The sequence below is a fragment of the Sabethes cyaneus genome, chromosome 1 (assembly GCF_943734655.1).
Source record: "Sabethes cyaneus chromosome 1, idSabCyanKW18_F2, whole genome shotgun sequence".
NCBI classification, from domain to species: domain Eukaryota; kingdom Metazoa; phylum Arthropoda; class Insecta; order Diptera; family Culicidae; genus Sabethes; species Sabethes cyaneus.
Genome location: NC_071353.1, coordinates 153243820 through 153258822, shown reverse-complemented (window position 1 = coordinate 153258822; position 15003 = coordinate 153243820).

Genomic DNA, 15003 nt, shown 5'->3' with positions numbered 1-15003 from the left:
TTGGTTGTAAGAAACTACCGTTTTAAAAGGTTAATTAAATGTCTGACCTCACTACAAAGGTCAAGATAAAAGCACGAGATTGGTCTATTGAATTTTTAGCAATTCTTAAGATTCATATCATGCTTCTTTCTTGGTGCTTTGTACGTTTTTAATGCCCAAAGGGCATTTGTTAGAAGGCAGTCTTAATGATCGTATTTGGTGAAATCTCCATTTTCTTAGTTTTATCCTGAACTTTTTTCTGTTTTCTTCCCACGTTCTATTGCAATTCCTGGTATCATTCTTTTTTATTATTTATTTGCAGTAGCTATTATATTACTTATTTACACTAGTATTTATATTGCACTAGCTGATTGCCCGATCTTACTTGGGGCCTCTTCGGCTACCAGCCACTTGTGCATTTGTTATTGTAATGAAAATACTCATAATGCAAGAAACAAAGCCCTTTTTCTTCATTTGAATGTGTATACACTTTGTCAGCTCCCCCCTCCGGTTGCCTCTTAGCCACTTGTAAGCTCTGTCTCCTTTTCGGTAATTCCTATATAGCGAGATAAAACCTTTTTTAAGATTTTTGCACCCCTCCCTGGTCAGTGGTCACCCTATTCCCCCTTTCAGAAATCCTCAGTTGTCGTTCAGCCACTATCGTTCCAAATCCAAACGCAATCCCATTCACTTATTTGGATTCTTCTCCAATTGTTAGGAATTACTACCCCTTTTGTCAAACCTTGCACTGATTTTTTTACGTCACGGAACTGATGTGCCAAATTTGATGAAGAACCGTCCAGGTGTTTCGCAATTATTGCAAAGCATATATTCATACTCATGTTGCTCGTTGACCATCCACACCCCACCACCCCCTCCCTGTTGGTTCCCCCCCACAGTCAGTTCAGGCTTCTGTCACATAGCCAATTATGCATCTGTTTGCTCTCTGAAAATCACTATAAAGGAAGAGAAATCAATTTTTCTCAAAAGAAATTCTGAGTTTGGGATTCTCCTCTTCCTAAGAATCCAGTGGATCAGATCATCGCCTGCTACAAACTTACTGTAGTAGCTGATTGGTCAAGCTATCAAAAGAAGAGAGTTTGATACGGTTACCAACACGGGCATTATTACAAATCTGTAGCAATTTTGAGCTTGGTAGGTATACCCTATACTAGCGATCGATCGAGTCCGAGCGTATCCCCTCCATATTAACAGTCTTTGTCTGAGAGAAACCACAAGATTCCAAGTCTTCTGGTTTTGGAGATTGATTGACCTATAAGGTAAACCACGGATGAATCTTGACTTCACGCAACTGCTGTTCTTGCCTTTTCGGTAATGCGAAAAGTACTCTTTCCATCCTATTTAGACCGTCAAGCAAATTTTGTTTGTTTGCGCAATTTTCACTTCTGTCCGACCCACGGAATTCATTTCCGTGGCATTTCTGCGAGACGAGGCTGTTGTATTTCTCCTACCAAGATTCGTATAACTCTTTTTTGGTTCCCTATATACAATAAAATCTTTCTATGAGGAGTCTCTTCCATATTAAACATCATCGACATCAATGACGGCCCGTACATATTTGCCTTCTGATTAGTGTGTCAGAACTGTAATGCCCATAACTATACTATAATGCCAGAGAAGGGGAAAAAAAGTTCAATTCTGTTCATGATTAAAAGCACTTAATTACATTGCCCTATGCACTTAATTACGAACCTATGTTCGTATCGAACTATCTCATTCATCTTTCGTCGTACTGAACCAATACTTCATTCAATAATAAGTGTACCAAAAATTTTTCTTATTAACGGTTGTACCGGACTATATACTTCATCTAGTAATGATCGTACCGAGTCATTTAATTTATGATGGTTGTACCGAACCATTCTATTTAGGACCATATAGAATCATCCTAACTACCAATGGTCGTACCGAACCATTTGCTTCATCTATGGTCGTAGCGAACCATAGGCTTCCCTCTATAATGATTGCACCGAATCATTTTTTTTCTTATCAATGGTCGTACCGAACCATATACTTCATTCAATAATGACTGTACCGAATCATGTTTCTTATCAATGGTCGTACCGAACCATATATTTCATCTAGTAATGATCGTAACGAATCATTTAATGTATAATGGTCGCACCGAACGATTCAATTTATGATAATATAGAAACATCTTAATTACCAATGGTCGTACCGAACCATTTCATTCGTCTATGGTCGTACCGAACCATATACATCAATCAATAATGATTGCACCGCATTATTTTTATTATTAATGGTCGTACCGAACCATAAGCTTCATCTATACTTGATGGCAGCGTAGACATCGATACCTTGGAACTGACGAGACTAGATGCAATTTTAAACGGACAAGTGCAGATTTTCGACGACTGAATGCCAGATTATACAAAAGCTATGTGTTGCGTGTGCAAGCTGACATCCGCCGAAATCCGAAGCAATTTTGGAATTTTGTGAATTCCAAGCGAAAGAATTGTGTTATTCCATCGAATGTTTGCCTCGCTGGTGTTGAGGCAACATCGACATCGGACTCGTGCGAACAGTTTTTGCTGAAAGTGCCGCCTCTGAGTTAGAAGCTGAGATTGCCTCAGAATTTGTACCGCTTAATTTGGTTAATCTGAGCACATTTGAAATCACAACGGATATGATTGTACTCGCCGCAAAAAAAACTAAAATCCTCGTTTTCTGCTGGTCCAGATGGGATCCCAGCAATTGTTTACCGCCGTTGTGCAGATGTTTTGGCAGAATTGTTATGTCGTATATTTAACAAATCTTTCGAACAAAGAAAACTTCCGGCGATTTGGAAGCAATCTTACATGTTTCCAGTATTCAAAAGCAGTGACCGGCAAAATATAAGAAAGTTAACGTGGCATAACTAGCCTCTCCGCATCGTGTAAGGTTTTTGAAATAATTGTAAGCGCTGTTATTCTTGCTCATACGAAAAGCTACATTTCCTTCGATCAGCATGGATTTATGCCAGGACGATCCGTTTGCTTTTGCATTTTACGTCGACGTGCATCTCGCATATGGAGCAGAAATCTCAAATCGACGTAGTTTACACGGATCTGAAGGCTGCGTTTGACCGCATCATAGATCATCGTTTCCCGTAAAAGAAAACTCTCCCGGCTCGGTGCATCGGAACATTTCGTCGAGTGGTTAAGTTCCTACTTGAGCGATCGAACGCTAGGTGTACAGCTTAACTCATGTTTTTCCTCCGCATTCGTCAACAAATCGGGTGTACCTCAGGGCAGTAACATGGGCCCTTTGTTCTTCACGTTGTACTTCAATGACGTAACCTTACTTTTGGGTGATGGATGTAAATTAATGTACGCGGACGATTTAAAATTATATCTCCCCACTCGGTCCATCGAAGACTGCTGTAATTTGCAAAAGCTGCTGGATATTTTCGTTAACTGGTGTCGTAAGAACCGGCTCATCGTAAGCACGGCAAAGTGTCAGGTCATGACATTCCACCGAACTGTCAACCCAATATTGTTCGAGTACAACATTGATGGTCAAGTACTCAAGAGAGCTGATAAGGTCAACGACCTGGGCGTTGTTCTTGACCCTAAACTCAGTTTTAACGTTAATCGCTCGATTGTCATTTCGAAAGCAACCCGGTAGCTCGGTTTTATATCCAAAATCGGACGGGATTTTAAGGATATAATAATAATATTATTATTTGACCATGAAAATGTTTATTTGATATGTGAAATGTAATGTGTTATTTGTATTTTGAATTTGTACATAGTTAGAAGATGACGGGGTTTTTTGCCTACAAGAGGATGGCCTCTATTTGGCTTTTACCCTTGTAAACCAATCTTCCATGGAGACCAACAGGTCGGATGGATATGAACCAATAAATAAATAAATAAATAAATCTAGTAATGATCGTACCGTATCATTTAATTGATGATGGTCTTACTGGACCTTTTAATTCATGACCAAATAAAACCATTTTATTAACCAATGGTCGTATCGAATCATTTCATGCATATGAGGACGTGTCTAAGTTTTCTTCCATCAAACAAGTCAACTCATGTGAAACCTCTTATATACCGTATATACAACTATTGACTGGTCACCAAGCCATTTCCCCAAAAGTATCCGAGATGTAGCCAATGTTATCCCAGCTAGATTGTAGATAGACTTCTATAGAACTAAATGTTGCATCTTGGTGTGACTTGAGGCCCCATGACCCATCTTGCATCTTCAAGTCAAAGGACTGGCCACTTTCTCGGTGGATACGGAACTTATTCGGTCATTGAGACTCAAGTACATGTTTTGCCTTTCACCGTGCCTGTCTTTGAATTCTAGTGTGATTTGAAGTGTCACATATGATACGTTTGATTAATTTCAAATTACCTTTATTTTCATATTCCGTACTCACTAAAAATTACTCTGGCTATATATTCGGCACTGATTAGCTGAATCCAACCATAATCAATAGCGAAAAATTGGACATTATTGCTTTTCATTTCGTGGTTGTAAACTGACTGGTGCCAAAATTAGGTGGCAGTCTTACCCTCATACTGATTTCCAGTGTTGCAAACCGGCACGCGTGTGGTCTAATTTTCTCGTTTACACGCGCGTTTTAGTTCTAACGAATACGCCGCAGCGGCTTGAGTATCTCCTTCGGACTCTCGCTCTTATTTTTTCATGCACTGCGACAAGTTTTTGCGAGTGTGTATTTAGCTATCGGCCACGGTTGTCGCACTCGCTCGTCATTGCAATCCAAGCAGCTGACACCGATCACTCGCGAGGGCTCGCAATCTTATCCGCGTGGGTAAGTGAGGGCATAAGGTGAACAGAAAAGAAAAAAATAAGTATCCATATATCCTAGTATGCCGCTAGCCCACGCGGGCTGTTGGCTTCTCACGAGTTGTTGGCTTTGTGAGCGGGCTGTGCAGAAAGACACTTCGAGACTGTGCGCTCGCTAGTAAGTAGGTAGCAGGATGTATGCACGCAGCATCGGTGGTTGTTTATCGTACGCTTGCGTCAGTGGCGTAAGCATTGGATGCTGCTTTTGCCCGCTCGCATGAGACTGGGCATACTTTACTTCTCGCTCGATTTGCAACATTGCCGATTTCACCCGCCAAGTTTTTGGCGCCTTCTGTTATACGCAATGCATGTAATATCCCTTAATTTAAAAAAAAAAAACAGATAGGCAAAGAACTGAAATTTAAATTCGATCTGTAGCAATCGGACATTCATATGTATGGCATAAAATCGAAAGATGGGGTGCGTATCTCAATCTTCTCTGTCTTTGACGCAGTGTTGCGAAGCCCACACTCGTAGTCTAATTTTCTCGCACACGCGTACTCATCCTAACGACCACGCCGGCGAAAGCATCCCTTTCGGACTCTCGCTCGTACGGGCGCTCGCACTCCCGATCGCGAGTAGAATCCGGGGCGAAGATGAAGAAGAAGAGCAACAGTAACGCAAAACCTGTATCCCAGTGCGCCCCTATACCTCACGGGCAACTGATTGCTCAGGAGTTATTTGACTCGGGAACAAGCTATGCAGGAATACGATGTGAGGAAGTGCCTGCGCGAGTGTGTAGGTAGCAGAATGTCAGCATACAGCAACGGTGACTGTTTGTTTTATGCCTGCGTGGGCGGCGTAAAGCGTTGAATGCTATGCTTCTCATACTCACTCGCGTAAAGCCAATGTTGTATATTTCCGCACCTGTACCTACCATATTGCGTATGCACAAAAATACAAATAAAAAATAATTCATACATTAAGGTGTCATTAAAAATCTATACCTATAAAAATGGATTTATGTCTGTCTGTCTGTCCGTATGTTCCTTATAGAATCGAAAACTACTGAACCGATCGGCGTGAAAACTTGCATATAGGGGTTTTTGGGGTCAGGGAAGGTTCTTATGATGGTTAGAGACCCCTCTTCCCACTAAGAGGGGGAGCTCCCATACAAATAAAACACAAATTTCCTCATAACTCGAAAACTAATTAATCAAATGGAACCATATTTGGCATGTGGGTGTTTTTGGAGGCATGAATTTTTTCTATGATGAATTAGGACTACGAAAAGATTTTCCGTGAAATGGTACATCCCGCGTAAGGTTTTTCGCGAAATGGTATTCAACGAAACTCTTATGGTCAACCGAGAATTAGTGTTCCGCAATGCTATCCGCTTTATTTTATTAGGCTAAGCAATGGGGGGAGTTGTTTTCTACTTTACTGTGACATTGGTCATCTGGACAGGGCAAACCAAATTTCAATATCTGTACTGCCTTGGCGGAAGAATTATAGCAAATAAATATACTAGTTTGCTTACGTTATAAACAAGGTAACCAAGGAAACATTCACAGATTGGTGTCTGATGGCGATCACAATAATTAAGTGTATGATTGACTGTTATAAATTTGACGATTCTGTAGAGTTCAGTAGAGCAAATTCAAGCCATATTTTAATAAGTTAAGTTGTATTTCTGTGGTGTTTTTTTTTTGTATCAATGCCGAACATTAACGAACATCTTTTATTTCCATTCTATAGGGTAGATGCTCCATTAGTCGCGCAGCTAAGCACAATGTAACTTCTTTTTACTTGTTTATCGAGGTGGATGCTTCAATTAATGCTTGTGGGATATAAATTTATCTACCCCAAGGTATTTGTCACAAGGCAAGACAATTGCTTTCGTTGTATGAGAAGTTTTATAAAAAAAAACAATGAATTTTCCGATTCAATTATATTGTTCCAATAGTTGCGCTAATGTTTCCTTAAGGGGAGACCTTACTCTGGAAAGGCGGAAAAATCGAATTATATTTTTTTGCATTTTCGAGGCGCTTATACCTTCAGAAATGTCATGCCAAAAGGATTTTTTGATATCTGATCTCATATAAAATTTACGGCAAATATTGTGGAGTCACCTCAAGGGAAATACATTGCTGTACGAAACTTTGACGGCGTTTTCCCCGAAACCATGTTGCTTTCGCTGGCTGTACGTGTATCTCAGAATCTACCATTTTGGTAATTTTTCGAATTTTCAAAAACCGCTACGTGACAATTTGGGTATTGACCTAAAGCAGCAAAATCTTCTTTGAAATCCGTTCTACGATACTCCGTTGGTTCCCGACACGTACCGCCAGCAAGGAACTATTTTCTAGAGGGCATTGCGTCTCCATTAAGGGTTTCTTTGTGGAGACGCCTAGTGTTTTCTAGTTAATAAACCGACTAAACAATACAATTAAGTTCAACAAGTTTTAGAACGTTGAAAGAAACGGGGGTTTGCGATGTTTTAAGATAAAATAGTTGAATTGAGAGTAAATCCATTTGAGATTGAGAAGCATCTATATTTATTGTCTATGTTTTTCAACAAACTTGTGAGAAGCTCTTTAACCTCTTGTTAATTCTAGCACTCACGAGAAACTAACTAACAACAATGATAGTTTGTTTCATTGTGGCTCTTGTAGTTGCTTAATAAACAAGCAATTAAATCCAGCTGATTTGATCCTTTATTCACAATAACAGTTGCCAAATCTTCACAAAGTAAGTGTACAATGGAGCTACACGTATCGCAGGCAACCGGCTATTAAGGCCATTGGTAATTCTATTTTATGTTTGCATTTTATAGCACAAAATCGGAAATAAACAACAAATCAGAAAAACAGATAGATTTTGATTTGTGCCGATCCAAAGCTCGCACAAACAATGAACGTAAATGTATCATCAGTCAATCAACCATGGAAGCAAACGAAATGATTCGATTACAATCCCATTAAAATGTTATTCTCTCAACGATTGATCCACGATAGGGTTTGGGGTTGGCGTTTTAGGTGTTAAACGAAACGGAACTACCGGCAATGTCAAAGTCAAACTGTGGAATCGTTACGGAACACACGCCAAACTCGGTAACGGTAACAGCACTCTCTAAGCCCATTACAGTGATTGTCAAATTATGTACGATATTTCATCAATCTTCGACGGGTGGCGCTACGCCACCGCCATCGTCGGGCTCCGCCCGCAGAGTAGGCGTTGCAAATCGTTGTGCGCCTTTGATGATGCTGACTGCCACGGAAAACGGGCCGCCAACCGAAGCAACCGGGTGGAAATTCAATTTTCACTTGAAAGTAGGAGGCCTACGTGCGTCGAGCGCCGTGCGATCGCGACATCAGAAACAACCATTGAAGCCGAAATTGCTGTCAGTCGGCGTCGAGCGCGTTTTGCATGAACGGAAACGTCACACGGAGAAAAGAGTCCCTTTGATGGTTTTCGTCTTCGCAAAACGACTCCAACCGAAATAAGGCTTCACGGAATTCAGTGGAGCGAATTTTTCTTCCGTTGTTGGGCGTTATTTGATTCTCCTCCGGGAGGAAATGATGAATTCAAGCTATTTACCCGTGGATTCAAAGTATGAACAGCCGAGAATGGATGAACATGAACACGAGCAAAAGGCAAGCATGGAACCAGGAAAACCAGGCTTCAGGTTATTGCTCATTAAAGTCCCATTATTATTATGTCTCACCATAGCAGGCAGCTTCCTTAATAGCAACGGCAAGCAAGCAAGCAAGCATCATTAGTTCGGTGATAATATTCCGGTCAGCTCGACAGCCTCGACTGAGTGGCTGCCTGCCTGTAGCTATTCACGGTTTCCGCTACGGTAGACAGAACTGGAAACGCGCAGTTTCATTCGAACAACTTATTGCTTATTAATAGGAAAACTTGTTTGTATAAATATAGAACCGTTCCGAGGGAGTTGGGCGGCCCCGAAACAACGTCAGCATGATTCGGATGTAACGGGAGTTGGGGGCTAGGGAAGTGAAAAAAGGTTTTGTGTTCGTTCGTCCACCAGCCGTGCTTACCTCTAAGCGAGCAGTTGTGCTGCAGCCCCGCACGAACGAGAAGGACTCCGAAAAGCAGCCCAAATCATAATTTATTGCTGCTCATTTCCTGGTAATCTAGTAACGTTGCTGGCCCTGGTCCTGGTTACGGCCAGACACACGGTGGGCAGACACAGGCAGGTAAGCACTGTGCTGTGGTTTCCGGTTCGGCGAGGCCAGAGTCGACAGCACTGTGGGATAAATTTCTACGTCAAGAGAAAACATGGTGGAAATTGACCATTTTAATGGAAAATTTCCTTTATGGGGTTTTATTGAAGTAATTTAAATTTTCTTTTATTTCGCATGTCCGGAAGCATCCCACTGTGAAAAGCGCTTCGCAGAAAAAAAAAACAGAAATTCCATCCTGGAACGAATCAATAAAACTTTTCTTGATATAAATCATTATAATCCGGAGCGAAAAAAGAAACGTAGCTCGTGGTTGGCTTTCAACATCGAACGCTTTGCTCTAGCGAGCAAGCCGGAAGGAGAAAAGACAGAACTGAGTTCTAGCAGAGTTACAGGTACGGTTGTCTAATCCAATTTTATTGCAGTCGTAAAATCGAAGACCAGTCCTAGCAAAACGACCTTGCTGATCAGAGCAGAAAACTAGGAGAAAAATAACACTTTTTTTTTTTGAAGAAAAAATAATAAAATGGGGAAAGAGAATGGTTGTACAGAACATAGTTAGGGGAAATAAAAGACAGACTTAGAAACATTAAATGTGAAAGACGTTAAGAAAAAATAAACGGAGGTTCGAAATTAGGGGTGAGTGAAACAAATTAATGTTAACAAAAATACAAAAGAGTGACAGCACAAATGGCAATGGAACAAAATAAAAAGTCAGAAAAATAGCTGAAAAGTAGGATGAAAACAGCCAAATAAAATAGCTGAGTAAGTGGAAAAAGATAGAAGAAAGTACAAATAATTAATCGGGAAAAGAAAAAAACTGGATTGAAAGGAGAAAATGAAACTCTGCTCAGTTAAGAAAAAAAAGGGAATGTAAAATTGAAAAGGCAACTGAAAAAAGGTATGAGAAGCAGAAAGGAAAACTATAGAGACAGACGAGGAAGTAAAATAACGAGAAAACCCGAAAAAATATTTAAACACTCAGAAACGCAGCAAAATGATATTTAGAAAATGAAAAAAATATATGCTAAAATGAAAAATATTGACAACTATGATATAGCAACGTGATACAGAAGCGAGTACAAAAACGGAAAAGGTAAACATGGTGAACTGAAACAAAATGTAATAAACTAAAAACTATAATAAACGAAATTATAGGAGGAAAGAGAATGGAAGCGATAAACAATAGAACGAAACTGGGATTGGGAAGAAAAATGAAAAACTGAAATGAAAAAGCAACGACGATTATTAGAATAGAAAATTGGAAATGGAAAACTGAAAGCGAATAAAAATTATAAATGGAAAAAAAAGCAGAAAAATAAGAAGCAATAGAACGGAATTAGAACTACAATGTCTGATAATGTGCAGCAATAATAAACCGCACAGAAAAGAATTGAAAATAGGATAGAGAAAAAGAAAGATGTTAAATTGCAATTAAAAACGAAAAATATTATGAAAATTAAATGGTTACAAGAAAAATGAAAATGGGGAAGAAACATACACAAAATTCGATGAAAATGATAGAACTTAGAGGAAATAAGAATATTAAAATAAGAAACGCAAAGGAAAAGTTGAAATAGGAATGACAAATTTAATAACAGAAAAACGGAAGTGAAGATAAGAAAGTAGAATCGATAAAAACCAAGGAGAAAACAGGAGTATGGAAAAAAGAGAAGAATATCTTCTACTCTAAGAGGCAAGTAAACAGAAGAAAAGGTACAAAATACAAGCAAGGAGAAAAACGCTCGTTTGTTACAAAATACGATCATTAGTGCTGCTGCAGTGGCCTACTAACTCGATTCGCCATTCTGGTATTAAAAAAATCGGATCGAAACACTAGGAAAGTAAAACTAGAAAAAAGAAAAATGGTGAAAAAGTTATAAAGCAAACCAAGGAAAAGAAGTAAAAAGAGAAAATGTAAGTGATTAGTAAAATGAAAAAATAAAGAGAACCATAAAATACAAAAGGAATTCGAAATGAGAAATGGAAATGCAAACATAAAAGAAACTAGAATGGAAACAGAAAAAGCATAACATTAAGCAAATAGCAAATAGGAAAAAAAGGAAATGAAAATTAGAAATTGGCACTGAAAAGCGAAAGAAGAATGTGAAACAAGGTAGGGCACCGTAAGCGCAAATGAATTCTGTGCATTGTTCCTAATTACATGCACCCCACATTTCAGTCTAAGGTTTAAATTTCCTGCAAATTTTTATCTAGACGTTAAGGTCTAACAAAATATGTGTACACTTAGTTACTACAAATTTGAATTGTTTAAATTTTTAAGTAAAATATGCGGTGAGTAGAATTAGGCACGCTTATGGTAAGAAAAATTCCAACAAAGGGGAAGAAATGACAAAAACAAAATACGGTACAAAATTAGGAGAACGAGAAAAGTGGATAAAAGTCAGAAAATAAATTAGGGAAAGGTAATAAAAAGAGAGAATGTAAGCGATAATCAAAAAATGATGTGCAGCAGTGAAGAGAATTACAAAATAAAAGGAAATAAATGGGAAAGGAAATGTAAGCATAAAAGTAAGTGTAAGGAAAATGGAAAAAGCACAAAATTTAATTGGAAATAGTAAACAAAAGGAAATAAAAATTGGCACTGAAAAGGTAGAAGTGAAAGCAGACTGTGAAACAAGGGAGGGGAAGACGAATTCCAAAAAGGGGGAAGAAATGACAAAAGAAATAGAAAAAAATAATGGCAGCTATTGAGGGGATGACAAAGAGAACTAGAAACAAAAAAGAAAATGGAAACGGAAATCAGAAATATGACAAAGAAATGTAAAAGTGGTATTTAGGGCATGGGGAAGCAAATACGAATGCGGAAAAAATTAAAAAGAAAAATGCTACAAAAACTAGAAAGGCAATGAGAAAACAAAGTAGAAAGAGAACTGTAAAAATAAGAAAGAGAAAGGAGATGGTGGTGATATGGGAAAATAACCAAAAATGAAAATTAAGCGAAAAATATTATACAAAATAAAAAATTTGAAATGCGGAAATAGAGAATTGAGAGCTGAAAATAAAATAGGAAAGAACGACAATAAGACGACAAAATTACCAATGAAAATAAAAATGAACATTGAAAAGCGATTATTACGCTAACATAAAGTTAAAGTCTGAAAAGAAAATATAAAAACAGGAAAGTGTAGTGAGAAAGACAGCTAGTAAATTATTATAAATGAGAAAGTAGTATAAAAAGAAAATAGATTGTAATAAAACGAGAAAAGAACACTGATAAATGCAGTCACAAGAAACGAAAACGAAAACTATCAATTAGAACTAAAAGCTGGAAAATTGAAATTGGAGTGAGTAAGGGCAAAATGAGAAAAAAATGAGTAATATAAAAGCAATAATATGGAAACGAAACTGTCTGAGAAATGAAATGAAGCAGCTAGGGAGCGAGCATAAAAATGGGTAATCGAGTCAGGAAGAGAAATGAGAGCAATAATTAAAGTGTTAGACAATTGAGAAAGAGATGGCAAACAAATCATTGGATAAGTAAATAGGACAAAAGGAAATTGAGAAATGACGTGCCACATGTAGTAAATAAATATAAAAGATATAGTCGCATAAGTAAATGAAAAGTAGGAAAGAAAGAGAAAAGGAAATAAGACAATAAGGTCGTTACGAATCTATTTATATAAGAGGCTTATGTCTGTACCGAAAACCAGGACTGGACGTCATCGGAGGTTTATCCGTAACTAAAACAGGCCCCTGACAGGACGTCATGCTTTCGTAGCAATGGATTCTATTTTCAGATAGTCACCTCACTGGTCAGCTGCTGGACTGCTCGATTGCTCAACTGGTCGACTAGACTGCTCCACTGGACTGGTCAACTCAACTGCCCGACTGAACTACTCGACTCAACTGATCGGATGAACTACTCGACTGAACTGCTCGACTCGACTGCTCGATTTGACTGCTCGACTCGACTGGTCAATTCGACTGCTCGACTCTACGACTTGACTCGACTGCTTGATTCGACTGCTCGACTCGACTGCTCGACTGGACTGCTTGACTGGACAGCTTGATTCAACTACTCGACTCAACTGCTTGACTTAACTGTTCGATTCGACACTCGACTCAACTGCTCGATTCAACTGCTTGATTCCACTGCTCGACTGGACTTCTCGACTCAACTGCGCGACTCGATTTGTCTACTCGACTCAACTGCCCAACTAAATTACTCGACTCAACTACTCGATTTGCATCGGCTGCTCGACTCAACTGCTCAACCCGATTGCTCGATTCGACCGCTCGACTAGACTACTCAATTTAACTGCTCGACCTGACAGCTCGACTCAACTGACTGGACAGTTTCATTCAACAGCTCGACTAGACTGCTCGACATAGCCACTTGACCCGACTGCTTAACTTAATTGTTTGATTCGACAGCTCGACTTAACTACTCGAACAGACTCGACTGATCGACTCAACTGCTCGACTGGACTACTCGACTCAACTGCTCGATTTAACTGTTCGTCAGGACTGCTGGATTCAACTGCACTGCATTACTGCTCGACTCAACTTTTCGACTTATCTGCTCGACTGAACCGCTTGGCCCGACTGCTCGACTAGACTGTTCGACTCAACTGCTCGATTCAACTGCTTGATTGGAATACTCCATTCAACTGCTCGACTAGACTGCTTGACTGCACAGCTTGATTCAACTGCTCAACTAGACTGCTCACCTCAACTGCTTGACTTTTATTTGATTCGACAGCTCGACTTAACTGCTCGACTCAACTGCTTGACTGGACTACTACTCGATTGCTCGACTTAACTGCTCGACTGGACTTCTCGATTAAACTGTTCGACTGGACCACTTGACTCAACTACTCAACTCAGCTGCTCGATTAAGCGGTCCGCTTGATGCAACTGCTCGATTCAACTGCTCGACTCTACTGCTCGATTGAACTGCTCGACTCAACTGCTCGACCGGAGTGCTTGACTGAGCAGCTTGATTTAACCGCTCTATTTGAGTGCTCGACTGAACTGTTCGACTCGACTGCTCGACCCAACTGCTTGACTCGATTGCCTGATTCGACTGCTCGAGTCGCCTGCTCAACTCGATTGCTTGTCGCGATATCATATGGTCGGTGTTAAATCAGACCGGACCAAGTTGCAAAATTTTAAAAAATGAGTTAGGCCATTACAGATATTTAAAAAAGTTTTTGTGGGTGTTGGGCCACTGAAGGGGGGGGGGGGGGGGGCGAAAAAAAAACAAAGAGAATTTTTTGATCGAGCAAAAAAATGGATTTTCGGCATTTTTACTTAAAGTTTAAACGTGAAAACCAAATCTATTCTTGCTTTTAATATATACGTTATTATTTTCCATGCAAACGTCTACGAAAAACAGACAAAAATTAAAGAAGATTTTTTTGGCCGATTTTCGGAAATTCAAATTAAAAGCGTAAAAAAGTAAAAAAGAGAAAAGTAATGGTATTCAGATGCAAGAAAAATAGTAAGGAGAAACAGTAGAAAGATATGGAAAAGACTAATCGGTGAAAAAGTTAAATAGCTATGAGGCAAGCGCGTAAAAAGAAAATGTAATCAGTAATCACTAAAATGAAATTGGAATTTCGAAGTAAAATGGTAAACTGAAATGGGAAAGAGAAGAGAGAAAATAAATTTAAAAAAACTAAAGAAAAGGTGAAAGGCACAAATCTATACCTATAAAGAAGGATTTCTGTCTGTCTGTATGTTCCTTATAGAATCGAAAACTACTGAACCAATCGGCATGAAAATATGCATGTAGAGGTTTTTTGGGGCCAGGAAAGGTTTTAGTGATGGTTAGAAACCCCTCCCCCCACTAATAGGTGGGGCTCCCATACAAATGAAACACAAATTTCTGCATAACTCGACAACTAATCAAGCAAATACAACAAAATTTGGCATGTGGGTGTTTCCGGTGACAAGAATTTATTCTATGGTAAATTGAGACCCCTCCCCTCTTTATAAGGGGAATTATAACTCTTTTCCTCTTTAAAAGGGGGGGCTTCCATACAAATTTCCTCATAACTCGAGA